At 30.2% G+C, this 21,711-nt stretch overlaps 1 protein-coding gene across 2 annotated transcripts in view; it reads right to left on the bottom strand.

Moving 5' to 3' along the window:
* Positions 1 to 21,711, bottom strand: part of LOC142318145 (nucleolar protein 4-like) — a 136,468-nt gene that overhangs the window by 38,114 nt on the left and 76,643 nt on the right. The window lies entirely within an intron of this gene.

Here is a 21,711-nt window from a genome sequence, read left to right on the forward strand (position 1 = left end):
AGAGCCCAAGATTTAACAATAATGTTCCCAAAGATTCAGAGTACAGCCAAGATATGTACGACAGGATGTTGTGATATAATTCAGGTTTTCTAAAACAAAATACATGTCAATACACAGGAAATGAAAGTTTTATGTATAATCTAATCCCCTACCCTAATATAACTTACTGGAATAAATTTTGCAAACAAAAAAGCAATTGTATTTCTTATTTATTTCATTATTACAGGCATATCCAGCAGTTGCAATATATTTTAATGGGTTCAGTCTATATGCTTATTTTTAGTTTTTATTGGGTGTTAAAACAAAGAGATTATTTATTGCCTGTAACAACATGTAACATAATCTCATAAAACAGAAGTATACAAAAATAATTACAATTTTTTCAGAAAAATTAAAAATAGGCATATTAAATAAACAAAATAAATTTTTCCAGTGGCAACATACAGTAAATAGAAATAACAGTAAGGGGATGAAGAAGGACTCCATTTACCAGAGGAAAGGAAATTTAATCAAGATTAATGTAAAAATCTAATAATTAGTTCTATTTAAGATGCATTTTAAAAAATTACAGTAAAAAATGGATTTGGAAAATAAAATAATCTATTGATGAGTATATATTCTACTCATATTGTTTTAAGTAATATACATTCGCCGTTGGCTAAATTTTGGTTTCCCTGACCAATAAAAAAAAAAGTTAAAATAAAAACAAGGTTTTTATTGTCACATGTTTATTATATACCAGAGGAGTTATATAATTTCATTCCTTTGATATTCTGCATTTATGGAGGCATTTGATGATAGATTATGCATTTTTTGTTCCAATAAAGTTTTAGCCCGATTTGTAAAATCAACTGAGTTTTCAATCGGCTACTTGAGGAGGTTTAGATCTTTTGAATTTGACAACAGTACTATGTTTGAAACAAAAATTTCAAGGCATCAAATCATATGAATGTGGCAACCATTCACCTATTTCTCAGTGTCAAATCCATTTAGGGGGAGTTTGGAGTAGTTTCTAACTTGAAAGACATGTGAGGAGATACACTGTATTGCTAACAAACAACGATGACCTGCATTAAAGAGAATGTTATTTAATAGCTTGAGAATAATATCCTATAAAATCTCAACTTATCTTATCACCTGTTACAATTCTGCCAAAGAAATGGAGTATCAACACTAATATTTTTGAGATCTCATAGCAAACAATAATTCCATGAACATTAAGTACATTAAAACTTTTCATTAAATTAACACTAAATTTTCATTAAACAACATTAAATTGATTAAACTTTTCATATTGAAACATGCTTCATCAAACCATATCATTGAGTAAGAGAAATAAAAATCTACGTCACAATGAATAATAAATTTCTCACATAATTCCACCATTGTATAAAAAATAATCATGAAATGAATGAAGTTCCTCGGTTGGGGCAACACTTTCAAATCTTTTAGAATTTTCATAAACATCTTCTGAGTATTTCCAAAATGTTCTTCTGAGTATTTCTGATTGATGTTTGAACACTCTTTACAAATGTCTCCACAACAAGCTGTTTGTCTTCTAAGGAGCAACTTGTTCTATTCCTACATGTTCGTGAAGTATTTCCAATCTCTTCGCCATTTTCATGTTTTATGATCTGTTTGCGCAAATGTTGAGGACTGGAAGTGGGAAATTAGGAAGTTTCATGGGCAGCATCAAGATTTTATTTTCCAAAAACATTGAAGCATAACAACTCGCATTTGTATTGTGTACTTAAACATTATTATTCCCAGTATAGAAACAAAAATTAATTGAATGAATGAGTGGTAATTATATCTGATGATTACTACCAACTGCAAAACCAAAATTTCCCATGTGCTCCAGAATGTTAAATTATTTAAATCTTCATGCATAGGGAAAATGCTTTTGTTCCATTTTTTATTGTATATAAGGAGCCTGTCAGAACGCTGTTCCGGTACTGCTTTTTGTGAGAAATAAAAGATTGTCCTTTCACATAAAATTAGTTTTAACTTAAACCCGATAAAAGATGTAACCTAAATCATAAAAATTAGAATGCATGAAAATAGTCACTGCTTTTGGATATTCATAAGCAAACGGCGACAAAATAAGTCACTAAAAATTTGCAATAATACAAAATCAAACATTCTGGTTTTGAAAAATTTACGAGTGCATTCTTCTGTAAATGGATGTGATAGTTGTAAGGGGGTGAAAAAGATATCCCACAAAAATCAGAAAAAATTGCCAAAATATGTAAGTGTAAAACATCCATTGAATATAAAATTTAATTATTAACAAAAAAAAAATAAATAAATGGAATGAGAAAATGTTTAAAATGAATAAGTAAACATTTTCTCATGTATTTATACAATAATTGAAGGTAATTTTATAGAAACAAACAATTCACATTAAAAGTTTGTTGAAGTAGCAAAATTTACATTTTGTAGCTACTTCAGCCTTATAGTATTATAAGCCTGTGAGAACAATCTGTTTCAGACACCATTGTGACAAATTCCAAAGATGTTTAACATTTTTCAATTTCATTTACGTCATCAGCAAACACGGAATTTTCGTACAACTATGAATCTTCGTTGCAAAATGATACATTACATACACATTCAAGGAAAATATGACGTACCATTACGGCAATTATGTAAAGGCCATACTAAAGAATCACCAGATGGCATGAGAATCTCATTATGTCATTGCCAAATTTGAAGGAAGGAAAAAGAAAATATATATATATATTTTCTATTAACTATTTTTTATTGTCTTAAAAATAGAAAAAAATATAAGGCAAATCAAATAAAAGAACAGAAAACAAGAGCAAAATATAAAGGTAAATAGCAAAGTATTGAATACAGCCGGCCTCTGCGGCGCAAGTGGTAGCATCTCGGTCTTTCATCCAGAGGTTCCGGGTTCAAATCCCGGTCAGGCATGGCATTTTCACAGCTACAAAACATTCATCTCATCCTCTGAAGCAATACCTAACGGTGGTCCCGGAGGTTAAAAAAAAAGTGAATAAAGCTCGCAATAAACATGAAGTACTAATTTAGTATAACATACAAATTATAATTGAGGAAGCGAATTCGTTTAAGAGTTGTTCTGTACATGTTCAATGTTAAAGCTTTACTCGTGTGTCTGCTCAATAAACGATTAATATATAAACTAGGTTACATGAATGAAAAAATTGAACTAAAAAACTCTTTAATTCTCTGTTTTTAAAATTATATAATTAATATAACCCCATAGCATGCAAGCGCGTTTATTTTAAATCCTGAAATTTCTTTAAATATTTTATTGCATACAAGTAAATGCTTTTTATGGGATTTTATGTAACTTTATGCACTAGTCAAGGAATTACATTTATGGTAACATATCTATATGGTCAGTGGTTATTAGTTCTAATATCTAAAGAAAAAAAACGATATCAATGAAGTATCGATTAAAACCAGTTTTCAATGTAAACAAATTGAAACAAAAGACAGAGAATCAACAAGATTTCATCATAGATAATATAAATTTAAAATAAATACAGTCTATGTTTATTGTATTAGGAGATCTAAAAGAAAATAACCGATGCATTTCAGTAGTGATGAGCTTAAATCATAAAAAAAATGGAAAATTTATTCACGGAAAGTACACAAAGTAAACAAATAGTTCACGTGCTAGATGTTAAACCTATTTTCTAGTTCCGATTAAATGAAATTCCTAAATACCAACTTTTTATTTTTCAGTATAAACATGTTTATACTCTGGTTTTGCGTGTACTCTTGCGCGCGCGCGCGCGCAAGAGTACACACAACACCAAAACTGAATGTAAAGTTTAAATAAAATTACTCTCCATTCTAAGTTAGGTAATAAGATAAGCTTCTATCGGGTAAGATCAAACTGTATTTTTTTTACTGTTTCGGTTATGGGTAAAAGTGTTAAAAATATTAAAAAAGTTATAATATAAAGAAGAGTTAAAAATTATTCTTACAAAAAACAATTGATATAAAAACAACCTGAAATTAATAATTAAAATCTGAATACGAACTTGCAGATATGATACATTATTACCACAGAAATGGTATTCTAATGGCTGTCACTAACGATAATTGCTAGGCAGAGAAGAAAGAAACAATGAACGAGGAAAGGAATCATGACTTTAGTGTCTCCTAAACAACAGTACCGCAATTAATGGGGGAAAGGTGCTGCTGGATCTTTGCTTTGCTCACCTAAAGAATCCCAAACCGGTTTCTTCATGCAGGGTTAGTATTTTATAACAGCCCCAGTCTGTGGATGGTCAATACATACATACATACATACATACTACTATTACTAATATTATATTCTGTTTATATACATCAATAATGTCGGGAGCGAACGTATACCGGAAATATGTTCCCTATTTAATTAATACTTTTAACAATCAACTAACTTCCTAATGAATATCAAAATCAGACGCAAATCAAAAAACCTGACACACACACACACACCACACACACACACACACACATATATATATATATATCGATATCGTAAGACGCTGAAAGTAAACTTTACCTGAGTCGATAAAATTTCCCTTAACTTTAACGTCTTTTTACGTTGATTTGGAATTGTGATTACTTTTAAGAAAAACGAAAATTTCCATTATATTACCTATGTGATAAAATATTGTTAAGGAAAAATCTCAACTTGATGTGATCTTCAACCAAATTAAGCTTAATTTTCTTCTAAAAAAAAAAAGTTTACCAATTACCTGAACAAATAAAACCTATTTTGTTATTTATACATAGAAAAATCATTTAACATTTTACATCTTTTTTTTTAAAAAAGGTTGACAAAATATTACTCTACATAAAAAGGATGCAGACAGAATTTGTAACTCATCACTGCACCATTGAATCGCGTAACGGACTGAAAGTTAAAATACTTAAGATCGCTCATTAATAAAATAATTTTTGGTGTTTTTTCGCTGTCGCCCTGGGTGTTAAAGACTTTTCTGATTATGGGATATCTAAACTACTTTTTTTTTATGGATATCTTTCGTGAATAATCAGTGAGCATCTATTGGAATCATTAACAGGAGAACCACGCCGATTTTAAACAAAATATCTATGCAACGCGTATTTAAAATGTCTGCTGACATGTTACTATGAGTTCAATTCCTATATTAAACGCAAAATTCGAGTTACAAAATTAGTATAGCAGCTGCGTAATTTTAACATCATTATTTTAAACACAGATTCAAAATGGCAGTCGTTTCAAATCGACTTACCGCAGGTTTCTACCTAGGAGTCCGTCTTAAGACTCCTAGAAATAGATGAATGACGTGATTTAATGGTTTTCCCACCGCTGTCAGTGATATTATAATTAGCTGCTGCTATGAATTTTGCAATAAAATTTTTTTTTTTGAGTTAATAAAGAAAATTTCAGCATGGAATTTCAGAGAAAAGATTACAATCCATTCCGTTCTTCGCTCTCCGTATCCACTCGGCAAATAAAACACACAAACAAGCTATTATCGTAAATACTCAGGTAATTATAGTTATTATAAGTCATTCTTATCAGTTGAATAGAAACTTTTGCTAATTATAAATTGAAAACGAAAAATAAAATATGAAAAATGGTTAGTCAAATAAAATTAAATTTATTTTCTTCAATAGCATCAAATTGATGTCCAATTACAGATATCTAACAATAAATTAATTTAGAAATGCATGAAAAAAAATATCACGTCGAAACTTCATTTAAACACAGAATTTCCGAATGACAGGCAAAAATGTTATTAATTCATCTCAAAGATCTATGCAAATGGCAAAGAAAAACAATTAAGAAGCGTTGAAAAAATAAAAGTCTGTAAGTAGAATTCATATTTCGCTTGTTGAAAAATCTGTAACGAAAGTTAGTATTTTTACAAATCCCTTTATATACGCAGTTTCATGACTGCTTAGCAATCGAAATATGCTTTTCCATTTGACTTTTATTTACTTGTTTGTTTAGCAGTTCTTGAACATTTATCTTAAAGATTTTAGCCAAACAGAGTAAGAATTATACAAAATAATACATATTATATGTTAACACATTCACTCAAAAGCAAATTTTATAAACGCAACACCATTAACACAGGCTAAATTAGTTTTTGTAAATTTTAAAAAGAGATAAATATATTATACTTTTAATACGAGATCTGTAAATAAAGTTAGGAGACTGGTTCAGAAAAACTTTCTATTCAAAATTCAGTTATACATGGACTCTATCACCTTCGAAATAGTTCCCTTGGGAAGCTACGCCAAACGGTTTTCCAACTCTTCATAGCAATGTTGGAACTCAGAAACCGGAATATTCTTCAAATGGTCGGTTAATTTTTTTCTAATATTTTATACTGTTCCAAAATGGTGTCCTTTGAGGTGTTTTTTTTAAAGTTGGGAACAGAAAAAAGTACCATGGACTCAAGTCAGGTGAATAAGGTGGTTGAGAAACTACAGGAATGTTTTTCTTTGCCAAAAACGTATTAATTGAGAATGCAATGTGACAAGGTGCAATGTCATGATGCAACATCCAGCTGTCTTTCATGGCTGGTCTCACGCGGGCAACACTTTTTCGCAGTCTTTCAAGAATTTCTCACATATTGATTTATATAATAACTATAAATAAATTAAATAAATATATTTATTGTTTACATATTGTATACATATTGTTTAATATTGATAAACATATTGATTTAAAGTCTGTCCTGTAGGCAAAAATTCCTTATGGACAATGCCATTAATATCAAAGAAACAAATTAGCGTGGTTTTGATTTGCTTATTTTTGCTTTTGTGGGACGTGGCGAGTTTGAAGTGTGCCACTCCTTGCTCTGGCGTTTTATTTCTGGGTCTCTCAAATATCCAAGATTCATCACCAATAATAACATTTTTTAGAAAATCAGGATCAGTTTCAATTCGCCCTAGAAGATCGCGGCACACTTCTACCCTTTTTTTTTGTGACCAATTTTGCACAAACCTTTTCCATGTCCAATTCGTTTGTCAAAATTTGATGGACTGTGGTACGGTACAAAGTAAATTGTTCTGCAATCATTCTGACAGTTAATCGCCGGTCGTACCGTATCAAGTCTCTGATTCGCTCAACATTGTAGTCACTTTTTGACGTTAACGATCTTCCACAGCGTGGATCGTCCGCAACTGATTCACGGCCATCTGAAAATGATTTAAACCACCTAAAAACTTGCGCTCGTGACAGAGCGTCACCTTCATACACCTTTTTCAATTTTGAAAAATTTTCAGTAGCATTCTCACCGAGTTTAACACAAAACTTGATTGCACAACGCTGCTCATAATTAGTGTCACTCATTTTTGTAACCCACAACAAAAACTCTTTTCACGAAAAGTTTGTTTAGGTCTCACGTGGCAACAATAGACTAAAAATATTAATACCTAATATATATCAACTGTTCATATAACCATATGTTTACTAGTAACTTTACAGTGTTGCCACTTTGGCTGCCAAAAACTAGTCTCATTACTTTATTTGCAGACCTCGTATATATAAATTACAATATGATACGTAAATACAACAGTGCTAGTTTTTTGTGAAAATGAATTGATTTTTATGATCTCACTATTTCTTTTACATACCTATTTTAAGAAAGAAAATACGATAGAATTATAGATAAAAAATGTCAAATCCTTGCTGGATCTATAAACCATCGTGCTAATCACTGTATCAATTCATTTTTTTCATAATACGTACAGTGAGTGATTCATAATATCTACAATTCGTAACACGTAAAGTAAGCCAATAAACTAAAGAAGTTTTCTCAAATAACTTATTGAATAATTTCAACAAGAACAAAATAGTAAAGATTTAATGAAACATAAAACATATATTGTCACACTATATCTATGCCGATGAGTTTGAGGTTTAATAACTCACTTTTTAATAATGGTAAATATTCATGGATTTTATTTTATCTCCAACAGATTTTCTGTGAACATATTTACCTTTATTTCATTACTGAAATTTATTTTATTATTATTTTTTTTTAAATAAATGGATGAAGTACTATAAAATTATATTTTTAAACTACTTTTTAATATTACGAAAAAAAAGCTTTACGAAAAATTAGCAAAATAATTCTAAAAATATAACTTATTAACTGTTTAATAAATAACCTCAGCGTCAACACCTAATTTGTCGACTGTTTTTTTTTATTTTTATTTTTAGTTATCTGCTAACTAGTAATAGTGTTTAATCATAAATAGTATTTTTTTAAATATGAAAAAATCAAGTTCGTTTTGATCAGCTGAATAAAGTAATGGACAGTTAGATTAAAAGCAACCTCTATTACGGCGTGTAATGTTTTGTATGAAATATATCCATCCATACTAAAAATAACGATTACACAAATTTCTGTGGAGAAGAAGAATTACTGTAACAATTTAGTAATAATATTTACTGCAAAATTTTGTTATAAAATACTGCCTAAGACAACTTGTCGACTAATCATTGTCTTCTGATAGTTAACGTAAACCACAGCACAAAAAAAAAAAAAATTATTTTCAGATATCAATTCATCTGTGACGTGAAAATAGGTTTACTTGGTTAGATAATGTCGACAACAAAATAAACTATAAGTTAAGAAGCTTAACACGCTTAAAGGTCGACAACGATAAGGTAGGAAAAATATGAAAATTGTAACTAATGTTTTGTTACGACTTTATTAACCGCGGAACAAACGATTAGTTAAAAAGAATGTGAATAAATTAAGCTAATTTTTAAAACAACATGACTGTGGCTTTCTTTTCATTAATATATGTATTTTTTTATATATATGAGCAACCAACAGCTGTTCCAATAGTAAAGTTGCTAAATATCTTTGCTACAAATTTCGAATATAAGATAAATTGCAAAAAAGAATAAATGTAAGTAGCAAATACAAACATAGAAAAGGAACAAAGGGAGTCAAAGCGTGTGTACAGAGAGATCTTCCAGAAACGGAAATCCAAAGTGGGTTTAAAACGGTAAAAAGTATTTACGAAAATACATTTAAAAAATTTTTTTTTCTTTAACTGAGCTTCTATTAAAATGTACTGAATTTTAAGAAAGACATGGCAAAAACTTAACAGTAAATGTTATTTATTTATTTAATCAACTACACTAGAAAGAATGTTTATGTGACTTATTAGTTCGTTATATGTGCACCCACATGGGTGCACATATACATATGTATGGGAACGCATAAACATTGCCATAGTTAAGTTAAATAACTTCATAATGGCTGTGCATCGATTTTCAAACAATAGTATCATCTCAATCACCCCACTATGTAAAAGATAATTAGAAAACATAAAATGATGAACGTAGACGTCATTAACCTCAGAGTATTAAAAAAAATCGAAATTTAAAAGTATAATGCAAAAATATTATTTTTATATATAAAATTGTGAATGAGTTGTTTACTGAAAATATAAAATAATTTATTAAAAATAATTATGAAAATATTAGCAAAGTAATTATGAAAAAAATAAATTTTAACATCGGACAGTAGATCGGATCAATAAGTATGAAAATTAAACAATTAAAAAGAGGAAATTTTAAAAGAATACACTATTAAATTGAATCATTGATAATTTTTTTTAGGAAAGTAGTTTGAAATAGGTACTGAAAAAGGAAAAAAAAGAGCAAATCTTATAAATTAAGTTCATAAAATGAGAAAAATTCCATTAGAACTCATTAAAAATAGTCCAGAGTGTGTAGTTGAAGTATTGCAGAGTATTTTTAATGGATGTCTTATTGACCAGCAGAAAATGCCAAAGGATTGGAAACTGGCATATATTATTTCAATATATAAGAAAGGAGCTAGAACAGACTGTAGGAACTATAGAGAGATAAATTTCACATCGTCTATTGGGAGGTTGCATGGACGTATTGTTAAAATGGGAATAGAGAGGAAGATAGTGATTGGAGAGGAGCGGCTGGTTTTACAGCAGGAAGGACATGTGTAGATAATATTTTCATTCTGAGACAACTTTTGAGTAAAAGGATAGTTAGAAATTTAGAGACCCATCTGATTTTTATAGAACTAGAAAAGCTTTATGATACGGTGACTGAAGAAATTGTTCGAAGTTGTTAATAATTTTGGTCTTCATCCGACGTACGTAAGAGCAATTTATGACTTTTATAGGAATCAAGTTAAGTGCTATTAATGTAAGAAAACATCTGTCAAAGGTTTTTAAACTTAATAAGCCTTTACGTCAAGGTTGCTGTCTTTCTCCAATTCTGTTTAAGCTTTACTTGGATAAGGTATTGGATGAATGGCGGAAAAAATGGAGACGGATGGGAGTGGAAGTGGATAAATATGCATATGTGCATAAATATATATATATATATATATATATATATATATATATTTATGTTGTAATTTGCGGATGATCAGTTAATCATAGCATCAGATCAATTTGATTTAACTATATGATAAGAAAATTGATAGAAACCTATATGAAGTCTCTAGTGGCTGATGAAAAAGGAGATGACTTGACTATAGATGAGAATATCATCGAGGCCTGTGAGGACTTTAAGCACCTTGGCTATGTATTATCACAAGAAGGAAATGGTGGAAAAGAGAGAAATCACCGTATAACTTTGGGGCGGATGGCTATTCAGAAGTGCAATTCTTTGCGATGGCCTGAAAGGATACGGAAAGTTATATACTAAGTATAGGTTGCACAAGAGCATTTTAATTGAGAGCATTTTATTGTGAGAGATTAGGAAAGGTTGTCGAGGTGGATGTTCTGCGCAGGAGCTGCGAAGTTTCTAGAATGCAGTGCGTGAGAAATGAGATCAGAAGAACAGGAGCAACTGGTACAGTAATTGATGTTTTGGAGGGAAAAAGACTGCAATGGTATGGGAATGTTTGGAGAATGGAGGAATACAGATTCAACATCCTCCTAGGCCTAGGAGGCCTAGGAGGATGTTGGATTGGACTCCAGGAGAGAGGAGGAAACGTGGACGACCTCCAAGGCAGTGGATCTCTGGAGTGATGGAGAAAAGGAATTTGGAGGAGGAAAGTTGGCGGATAGAAGAGTTTGGCAGTTGCGATGTGAGAGAGGGACTTAGTAACTGTAAACACTCGCCCAGAAGAAGAAAAGCATTCATTAATTTAGATTGATTTTTTTAAGTCTGTATCTGTCAGAAATCATTGGTATAATCTTATGCAAAAACAAAATTGTATTATTTGGTATTTTTTCAACCCCACAGTAATTTTTTGGATTAAACAACCCAGTCAACAAAAATTCTTTCTTTAGTAAAAATAATTTACCGATTAACTTAAATGATGTGATGACACAATTTCCTTAAATCGACAACCATGTGAGATTAATTTTTAATCAGGATTTCTGTGAATTTTTTAACAACTAAACAAAAAATAAGATTGCTTTCTCTAGTAAGCTATGGACAAACAAACAAAAAGCAGATATTTCAAAAAGATGGGTACATAGCAGAAATATTTCGTGGTCAGCAGATACGTTCAAACTAAACTAAACGAATTAGTATGATTAAATAAGCTTCGCAATGAAAAGTATTATGTTATAAAAATATTTGAGGATTACGGTTACAATGAATTAAGATTGGTACCGGACCACACTGAATAACGTCGATTAGGCTGATTTGAGGGAAAATTAAGTCATGTTGTGGAAGAAAATTTGTTACTTCGGCAAAATGCAGTAAACAAATACTGAGAAAAAGCTTTTCTGGACAGATGGCTGAATATTGAAGGGAGTGTAGAAAACAAACTTCAAAAATAAAATTAAATGATCATGAGAAAGACAGAGTTGCCGAAATGCAAATTGAAAGATTGATAGTAGCTAAAACAATGATAGCAAAATCAGTGGCGATAGCACGGTAGAATCTGTCAACAGAAGATACAGATAACTTGGGAAAAAATATTAAGGACTGATTAGAGCCGCTCAATTAAAAAAAATCCTATCCATCTTACTTTTATTTTTTACTTCCTTGTACGAAGTAAAGGAAGTATTGGGATGGCGAAAAATTTCGGTTTTCAGATTTCAACGGAAATATCCATTTTAACCATCCCTGAATCCATTTTGAATAGTTTCAGCGTGACATCTGTACGTACGTATATATCTCGTACAACTCAAAAACGATTAACCGTAGGATGTTGAAATTTTGGATTTAGGCTGTTGTAACATCTAATTGTGCACCCCTCCCCCCTTTTGATTGCAATCGACTGAACCAAAAGTGTCGAAAAAAAGCCCAAAAAAAAATTTGATGTGTCCTCATCAGATTTTTTAAATAAACCAATTAAAAGTACTGAAACCTAAAAATAATAAATAAAATGGAAAAAAAAGCAAACAAAAAACTTTAGTTATTTATGTTTAAGATATTTAATAATAATGAACAAACCTTGTTTTTAGACACTAAGTATAATCTTAAATAAGAAAGATACAAGAAACTTTTTATTTTTACATTTATACAACTGCTAACCCTTAAATTTGAAAATAACATTACTGAGTACAAATTTAAATTAAATGGTTCATAGGAAAGTCAATTTTTAAGCTATGACTCAGGAAGCCTCGAAAATATTTACACCGCTGAATTATGGAAATGGAATTTTGTGCGATCATAAATACTCCATCGTTTATAAATATACTTTGTTCATTAAATAAAAAATGTGTAAATGAAATATTAATGAAAATTTCATTTCCATATAATCCATTATTAAACGGTTTAAAAAGTTTAATCCAATTTTCTTCTACTATGATATTTTATACCTTTTCAAAGAGTAAAACGTGACGCTATCACGTAATAAATAATAATTACATATAGCCTTTTATTACAATTATTCAGTATTTCCTAACGTGATAATTTATTTACAGTATCCTAATCACTGGTGAACTAATTCTGACATAAACATAACAAATCTCAAGAAATGAGTGTGATACAATTACCTTTGACCTTATTTATAGATATCAAGCAATTGTTTTGGGACGAATTTTGTAAATACGTATTTTATTATCAAACCGTTTACACTACTTTTTTTTAACAATCTCTATAATCTAGGAAATTTTATCAAATTATGCAATAAAATTCAAATCACTACTTTAAAAATTAAATATTAACTTTTTTATCTTTTATTTCACAATTCTCAGTAAAAAAGGAATCGATAACAAAGAAGTAAATCAACAGACTTAGAATTATCAATCAATTTTTGTCCTTACTAGTTCAGCTATCTCATACGTAAAATTATTTTTCCCAACTGTAGTAGTTTCTATTAACGACTCATCAAATGATTGGAACTTAGTGTATTGCTGAACCGGCGGGAAGGCACGAGAAATATCAACTCAAATACAAGCTACACACATTCGTAAAAGAGTATATTGTACGGAGAATATGTTTCTCTTTATTAGTCGACTTAATGAAATTTTTACTTACATGTTCATCTAAATATCCAGTTTTTAATTTAGCATAATTTTTTTATTGTTAGGTTTTAATACTTTTATTTATTTATTAAAGAGAAGGGAAGGTAGGAAGGAGTTGTATGTTTTATTTTTTTTGGGGGGGGGGCTTCATCCCTATCCCATACTTGCCATCCGTGTCTGTATTAGGTAAATGAGCTGGAGTGGCCAGTTAGAAATCTATGTGGTAAAGCAGGCACAAAACTAGTATTTGAAGACAAAAAGAAGAAGAAGACTAATAAATAAGACGTTTAATAAATTATAGACATGCATGAAGACAAAACGATGAAAGTTTGATTTTATGATAATTGAGGATTTAAGAAAATTTCAAAAACAATCATGTTACGTTCATTAAAACAAAAATTCAAAAACTTCTAAAACTTGAAAATTACGCCAGTAATTTTCCATCATCCGTTGTAGGACGAATTCTGTCATTGTAAAGAACCCTTTATAAAGTACAATGCACGCACTACCATAGTAAAAAATGGGGGGGTTGTAAAGAGATCCCACTAATGAGAACATTTTGGTAGTTAACAGTACGTAAAAATCCAACTAGGATATAGAAAAAAAAAATAATTGAATGAAAAAATGATATGTAAAAAATTGTCAAAATAAAAGGAGCAAGAGAGTGTATGGCTGCTACAAAAAAAAATCAATAGAATAAAATTATATTCATATAAAAGTCTTATTTCAAGAATCCTAAATTTTTTTAATTTAGACATCATAACTCAAAACAACGCCAATTGTGGTGCTATTTTAGTCCGATGCCGAATATCGTACATAATCCATTCAAATGTGACGCACAGTTAAGTGGCAGTAAATCCAAGATATTTAACCTAGTGCGCCTTAAATGCAGACGACAAAGGACAATTTCTTCACAGCGCCTGTCTGGCATTGACAACATTCAAGGTCATACATTATATTTAATATGACGTATTTTATAATCAGTGCTATCAAATTCATCTTGCCAAACTGTCTTCAGCTGAAATTTGAAAAAGCACGATTGGTAAAAATGAATAACATTATCCTCGAAAATTGGCCTGAGCATAAGCTTCCTTAGCGGTTGCATCAACTTGTTAATTGGAAGTCTTACGTGCTAAGAACCTGATTAAACTGACAAGTGTATTAAAAATACTGAAAAGAGAAAGAGATATTTGAATGTCAACGATAATTAGATGCGTAGTCGATTCGTAAGGTAGTGCTTGAAAAACCTCACTGAATGACTGTACACCAGAATATGGCGAAATTTATCTTAGACTACATGATGGACTATGAATAAAAAGAAAATTAATCTCTGAATAAAATTAAAATAAATAGAAATAATTAAACATAAAGGAGAATTTAAATATTATTTTTTATCGTGAAGAAAAATTGAATTAACTGAACAAAATTAGATTAAAGAAACAAATTTAATGCAGTTGGTATAAGGGTTTTCTTACAATTAATAATGTAATAATTTTTAGCCTTTCTCCCCGTATATGTTTACATATTCTTAAATAAGAACAAACATTAATATATATGTTAAGCCTGACAAGAGACAAAAATCATACCTGAAAACGACCTCGCTATCTTCAGGATAACAAGTATTCAATGCCAGGCTTATTCGTGAAAATAAATTAGGTGATTTTCTGTTATCTTCTTCGCCGAGCCAAATATACTGTTACATATCAGCATCGGCTTTACATATTACCGGCTTAGTGAAATGAAGTCAATATTTAACCCTACAAGTGACACAGTTTTGTTTAATCACTCCCATGATTAAGAAAAAGCAAATCTGATTAATCTTTTTTGTATTAAGTGATTTATAAATACGTATCACAGTTGCAATAAAGAATATAGTAAATCAATAAAGTAATCTATCCGTTTCAGTTGAAAAACGTATTTATTATTTGTATACATACACTGGCTCTATACAGCGGAAAATATTTTTACAGTATCGTCCATAAAAACAAGCAGCTTTTCTAGTTTACGCCCATTATGTAATACAATTACGAAAAACACCACGAACCAGAATCTTAAGATTTAATTCAGTGATAGTATCTTATTAAAAGGTTTAGAGTCAGCGACAAGATATCAAACTCAGTCTGATAATTAGCAATTATTTCAACCAAGGAGGTAATCACAATCGCAATCAATTCACGACAGATCACGTAATCAATCCATAAACATTTATAAAAAATGAATGAGTTGTGCAAGCGGATGAACAAAACTAGAAAACTTTACAGTATTAATACTGAGCATTCTGAAACTTATTTTTATTCTACGAATAGACATAACAGTATGTATTGTACACGTTAATGAAATATTAATAATTAAAATGTTCTTAAAAAGTTAACCAAAAAGAATACAAAACTAAAAAAATTTTGAATCATTCAGTTTCGGTACAAAATACACTATACTAATCGACATATGTACAGGCGCATGACAGAACTGGAATAAAGTCATTGACATGTTGCCATAGTAACTATTGGCCAAGGGCGGTATATGTATCACCCAACATTTCAACATCACATTTCTATACAATTTTGAACGACTTTAGTTTATATTTTATATAAAATAAAGGATTTTAAATTAAGTAAGATTGATAATTTTTTTCCGATAATAGAATCACCAGTATTTACGAATATTTAGTTGAAAAACTTTTGAAATTTTAATTTTTCGGCCTATAAAAACAAATTGTATATTTTACAAATCACACAATACATTGGTTCAAAAAATATCTTTAAATTTCAGATAATATTTAAACTAATTGGGTAAATTTTGTTTGTTTGTGTTCGGTTGTTTGTCACTACAAAAACGACTCAACTAATTTTATAAAAAATTAAAACATGGGATTTTGTATTATTGTTGGCTGACACAATAGTATGGGTTATATCCCATAATTTAAAGAAAAGATTTTTTTTTTTAAACAAAAGGTTTGTTTTTATAATTGCAGAATATGCATTCTGACAATTTTTTACGAAAACTTATTAAAATCATTGAAAGTTTAAGAGTTTTCGACAAGTTATCAACCTCAATCTGATAATTAGCAATTATATCAATCAAGGAGATAACCACAATACTTTCACATTCTCAGGGTTTAGTAAATAAATTAAGTGAATAAACGATTGGTTAAGATGAAAAATAAAATAGAACACTTCTCTAGTAACCTTTGTACAGTATATTTGAACTGAGAAGTGATGATATATATTAAATTCTCACTAACGATGCAAAGTTGTGTGATAACTGTTTGTATTAGGTGAATCTGAGATCTAATGAAGATAATTATTATTAATTCTTTTTTTTTTATCTACGTAAGAGCGAAAAGATGGAAATTCCAGCCAAATTTCAAATTCAAAGTACGATTATTATCCTCTAAAAACTGTAGGAAAATTTAAGTGGACGTATACAGCGATAGTTTTAAGTAGATCACACTTGATAAACAATGTACCATGTGCATCATTTTTATAACGTAGGAAGATTAAATCTTCTTGACGAAGGTGGTTCTGGATGACCATTTTCTAAAGAACTAGATTAAACAACCGTCAATATAATTCATAAGGATATACAATTCATAACAGATGGACTATACTTACGTAAAACCAAATTCTTCAGATTTCAACGTATTTCATTTGGAAATTTTCAGTAAACCTCATCAAAGAAAAATAATTTTGGTCAGTTAGGTTCCTAAATCAATATCACATAAAAAAAAATAGAATAAGAGAGAGAGAGAGAGAGAGAGAGAGAGAGAGGATTGATACTTCTTAACAATTAGAAGACACAGAGTCGAATTCCATAACATAATGTTCCTAGTCATCAAATCTAATAATAAACTTCTGAAAATAAAGCGTAAGCAACCGGTCTACCTAGATTAATATTGTAAGGAAAAGAGACGTTAAAAAAAAACATACGGCTATCTTATGTTCATTAAGCTGGCTGGATACGGTATAGGGACAGTTGGGGTATTGGGGGTTCATCAAAAGTTGTTCCTATACTGGAAGTCTCCCCATTCGGCGATAATGAACCAATATACAAGCATTTACATATATATATATATATATAAAATTCTGAAACCTCTTTGTGTTAGTCTAGTTTTCAACACAATAACCTAACACAAAAATTATCCAGTATCCATACTGGAACATCAACAGACGACATGACTCAAAGCAAAAGCAGTGAGTCCTTTGTCAATAGATCTGTGAACTAAACGTAAACTGCAAAGAAATACTTTTCACAGAGACTTCCTGATACAAATCAGTTTTTACTAATCGTACTAGTCGACTAGAACGATGAATCATAAATTTCTACCGCAACATTGAATTTTTTTTACATCGCAGCTTGTTGACAACGGTCAATCAATCGTTCTAGCGAATACTTATTTACCACGTACAACGATAATCGAAACTGAACAAACGATCTGTGAAGATTAGCCATATTTAAGCTTCTCTGAATCTTCCTTTTACTATTTATACACCAGTCAGTTATAATCTTTCATACATCTCGTACAACGTGTTTTTCTTCTTACCAATAATGCTATATTCTAATGATCTTGTGCTTTTTGTGTTATTCTATAAATATTTCTAATCGGTGGCCTTTATATTTCTTAATCAGTGGGTTTATTTCTTATAAAGTTTCTAAATTTCTAATAAATTTAATGCAATTAATCGTAACTCAAGGAATTAAAGCGTTGGTAACATGAGGTAAATGAATCTATTTGATGAAAATTTTCTTATGTGTTTTTCCTTCTACTTCCTTAATTCTACCCGTACCCTTGCATTAATTGATCTCTTCCAGCTCTTCCCTGTCTTGGAGCTTTTACATCTGAAATAATTTTCCTTCCATCTACTTTTCATTTTCTTTACAATTTTGTTCATCCTGAGTTAACCGCTTTTTAATTCAATAGAAATATGCTAATACAAAATTTGACGTTGTTCCTTGGACTAATGATTTTTCCGGGTTTTCTTTCAATGATATCAATGATAATGAAGAAAAAAACAAGAAACCCACAGCGGTTGAATAGATAAAAAAGTCCAAAGATGGCAGTTAGTTGTAATGGATTTAATCCAGATGTTAGGTCGACGTATTTTTAAATACTGTGGAAAACCTAACGAGAAAACGAAAACCGAGTAATTTTTTTATAATTCGAAAATTAATTTTATTAAATTGTTAATTTAAGTTTAAAATAAATGAAGTCAGTATTATTTGACCTTGTCAGTCATTACCTGCCACTAGTTAATTATCTTAGTTCAGTATCAGAATATTTTACTCAATTAGCTGATTGGAAAAAACTTCATAAAATCGCTGAGTGCTTTCAGTTCATGTGCCAATAACTAGCCAGCACAAATAGGTTGATTAAAGTATTATAATTCTACTCCTTCATTGAATCAATTAATTACATACTAAGAATAAAAAGGTCGTTATATTAGAAATATGATAACAATATTATTTGCATTACGTATAATGACTCATATGCACAATATTGTATAGTACTAATAATATATATCAGATAAAAATCTACTTCACAAGTTAAAACGATTACAAAAAGAATGAAATAATCGAAGTCAACCACCTCTTTTAAGGAATGTTATAAGCAAAATAAAAAATAAAAAATTTATTCAGTGCATGCAAACAACGAACGATTTACAGAAAGCGTTAGTTTCTGATATCATTGTGCTAACAAGGCCATGAGAGACAAAGTGCAATTTAATGTACTTATTTTCTTCTTACAGTTTTAAATTTTAATTTATATAGACAGAAAAAATACGGTGATGATAAACATAACCTATTATTTGAACCACAATAAAGACACCACCTTATTAAAACAATAAAAGTAGCGTACTGGGCCATATATAAGACGACCTCGAATATAAAATTTATTCCTACATATAAGATATATGTTTACGCAATGTTTTGGTAGATAAATATTTTCTAAAATTAGGAAATTATTTTTCTTTGACAAGACATAATCACACCGATAATAATTAGAAACAACAAAATAATTGAAGGTACAAAATCTTTCTTTCTATTTACAAAAGGTGTAAATAGAAATAATTTTTTTATTATGAAAAAGGAATAGTGAAAATTTAAAGGTTTTAGCAGAAATATTGCTGCAGTGTCATTTTATATAACGAAACTAATATTTAACGGATTATTTTAAGCATATATACTTGAAATGCACCGAGTATAACGATCTTTTTTTCCGATCTCTTCAGTAAATATAAATACCTTTAAAGAATTTCAACTAACACATAACTGAAAATCTTTAACGGATTCCATGTTTTTTTTTTATTCCAGCACTGTTCCGAATACTGTTATTTTTGGTTTTAATTATAATAAGAAATAATCAAAATCTATTTTCTACTGGTCAACATGATTTTTGTCTCACAAGTACCAATAGGTGTACTAATGCAGTTTTTTATCCTGTTTTCAAATATGTATTCGGAATTTCTCCATCACCCACAGTTTTTTGTCATTTTAAATATTTTAAAATTTATCGTCCGTTTGTCCAGAAACAAGTAAAAGTTTCTAGAACATTGTAAATATGATGAAACCAAATGAGCTAACTCAAAGGGTAGCGTTGCTATTGTTGTGCAGTTTCTGACGTGTATAGACATGTACAAATGTGATCTAGTGTAAGACACATTTATCAGAACGATGCCAGTTGTGAGATAGTAATGAATCAGTAAATACGTCATGGTGAATGGTTGTGTGTCTGAATTATTGTGTATTACATATTTACAACTTTATTTCTTTTAATTAGTCGTTAGATACAAAATTCCTAGAGTTTGTTTAAATCATTCTAACAATTTTTGTTATGTATGTGGTGAAGTGACGCTCAAGTCCCAAAGGCGAAACCTTATGCCATTAGTAAAAAAGTGTTATGAACTTTATTTTGGGTGTAAAGTCGGGGACCAAACAACGGTCTGGATCCCACGTATCTGTTTATCGTGTTCTAGGTTTCTCACTGGATGAAAAAATGGCACACGCCACATGCCATTTGCTATTATTCCTATGATTTTTATTAAACCCAAAGATCACTCTTTTGACTGTTATTTCTGCTTAACAAATATTAAGGGGATTACGTCAAAACCAAAACAAACAATGGTGTAACTTGCAATCAGCAATGAGAACAGTTTCACACTGCGAAGAATTGCCCATACCAAAGCCTCCAGAACATGACATTAGATGAAGAGAGCGCAGAGTTTGATCGAAGTAAGGAAGAAAAAGAAACAGTTTCTGGTGATACAACTTTTGAACAAAGCAGTTTATCTGAACCTCATTTACTGACTCAAGAAAATCTTATCGATCGCATACGAGATTTAAAGTTATCCAAAAAACAGTCTTAAATACTTGCTTCCCAGCAGGAAAAGGATGGAATCTTCTTCAAAAGAATACAAAGATATGTACTTATCATAATCGTCATTCTGAATTCAGACTATTTTTCTGAAGAAAATGGCTTAGTGTTTTGTAATGATATATCTTCTCTTATGGAGACAATGTAATGAACATAACCCTACAGAATGGGGCTTGTTTATGATTCCTCTAAAGTTAGTTTAAAAGCTGTGCTTCTGCATAACGGCAATAAATTCTCATCAGTACCTGTGGCTCACTCTGCTAGATTGAAAGAAACATATGAAAATTTTAAATATATATTGGAAAAGCTTCAATATGCAGAATATGAATGGAATATTTTCGTAATTTGAAGGTAATTGCACTTATTCTTGGTCTGCAGCTTGGTTACACAGAGTATTAATGTTTTTTTTGTGAATGGGATAGTAGGGACAGAAAAAACTATTTCATTAGAAAAGAATGACCTAAAGGCGAATCACTCATTTCTGAACAGAAAAATGTGAATCACGACTCATTGTATAATCCTAAAAATGTGTATCAACCTCCGTTACACATCAAAGTAGGATTAATGAAGAATTTCGTCATGGCTATGGACAATACTCCTGGTTTCATGTACTTAAAACAGAAGTCCTAAAATTAGTGATGAAAAAATTAAAGAAGGGATATTTGTGGGTCCACAGATACAATCACTAATGCATGATAAAAAGTTTGAGGAACTATTGAATCCACTGGAGAAAGCAGCTTGGCAAGCGTTCAAAAATGTTACTCATAGTTTATTAAGAAATCGGAAGACGGAAAATTACCGTGATATTGTCAACGATCTTATAACATCTTATAAAAATTTGGGTTGTAATATGTCTTTAAAAGTATACTTCCTGGACTCGCACCTAGATTTCTTTCCGGAAAATCTTGGCGCGGTAAGCGATG

The sequence above is a fragment of the Lycorma delicatula genome, chromosome 1 (assembly GCF_047948215.1).
Source record: "Lycorma delicatula isolate Av1 chromosome 1, ASM4794821v1, whole genome shotgun sequence".
Classification (NCBI taxonomy): Eukaryota; Metazoa; Arthropoda; class Insecta; order Hemiptera; family Fulgoridae; genus Lycorma; species Lycorma delicatula.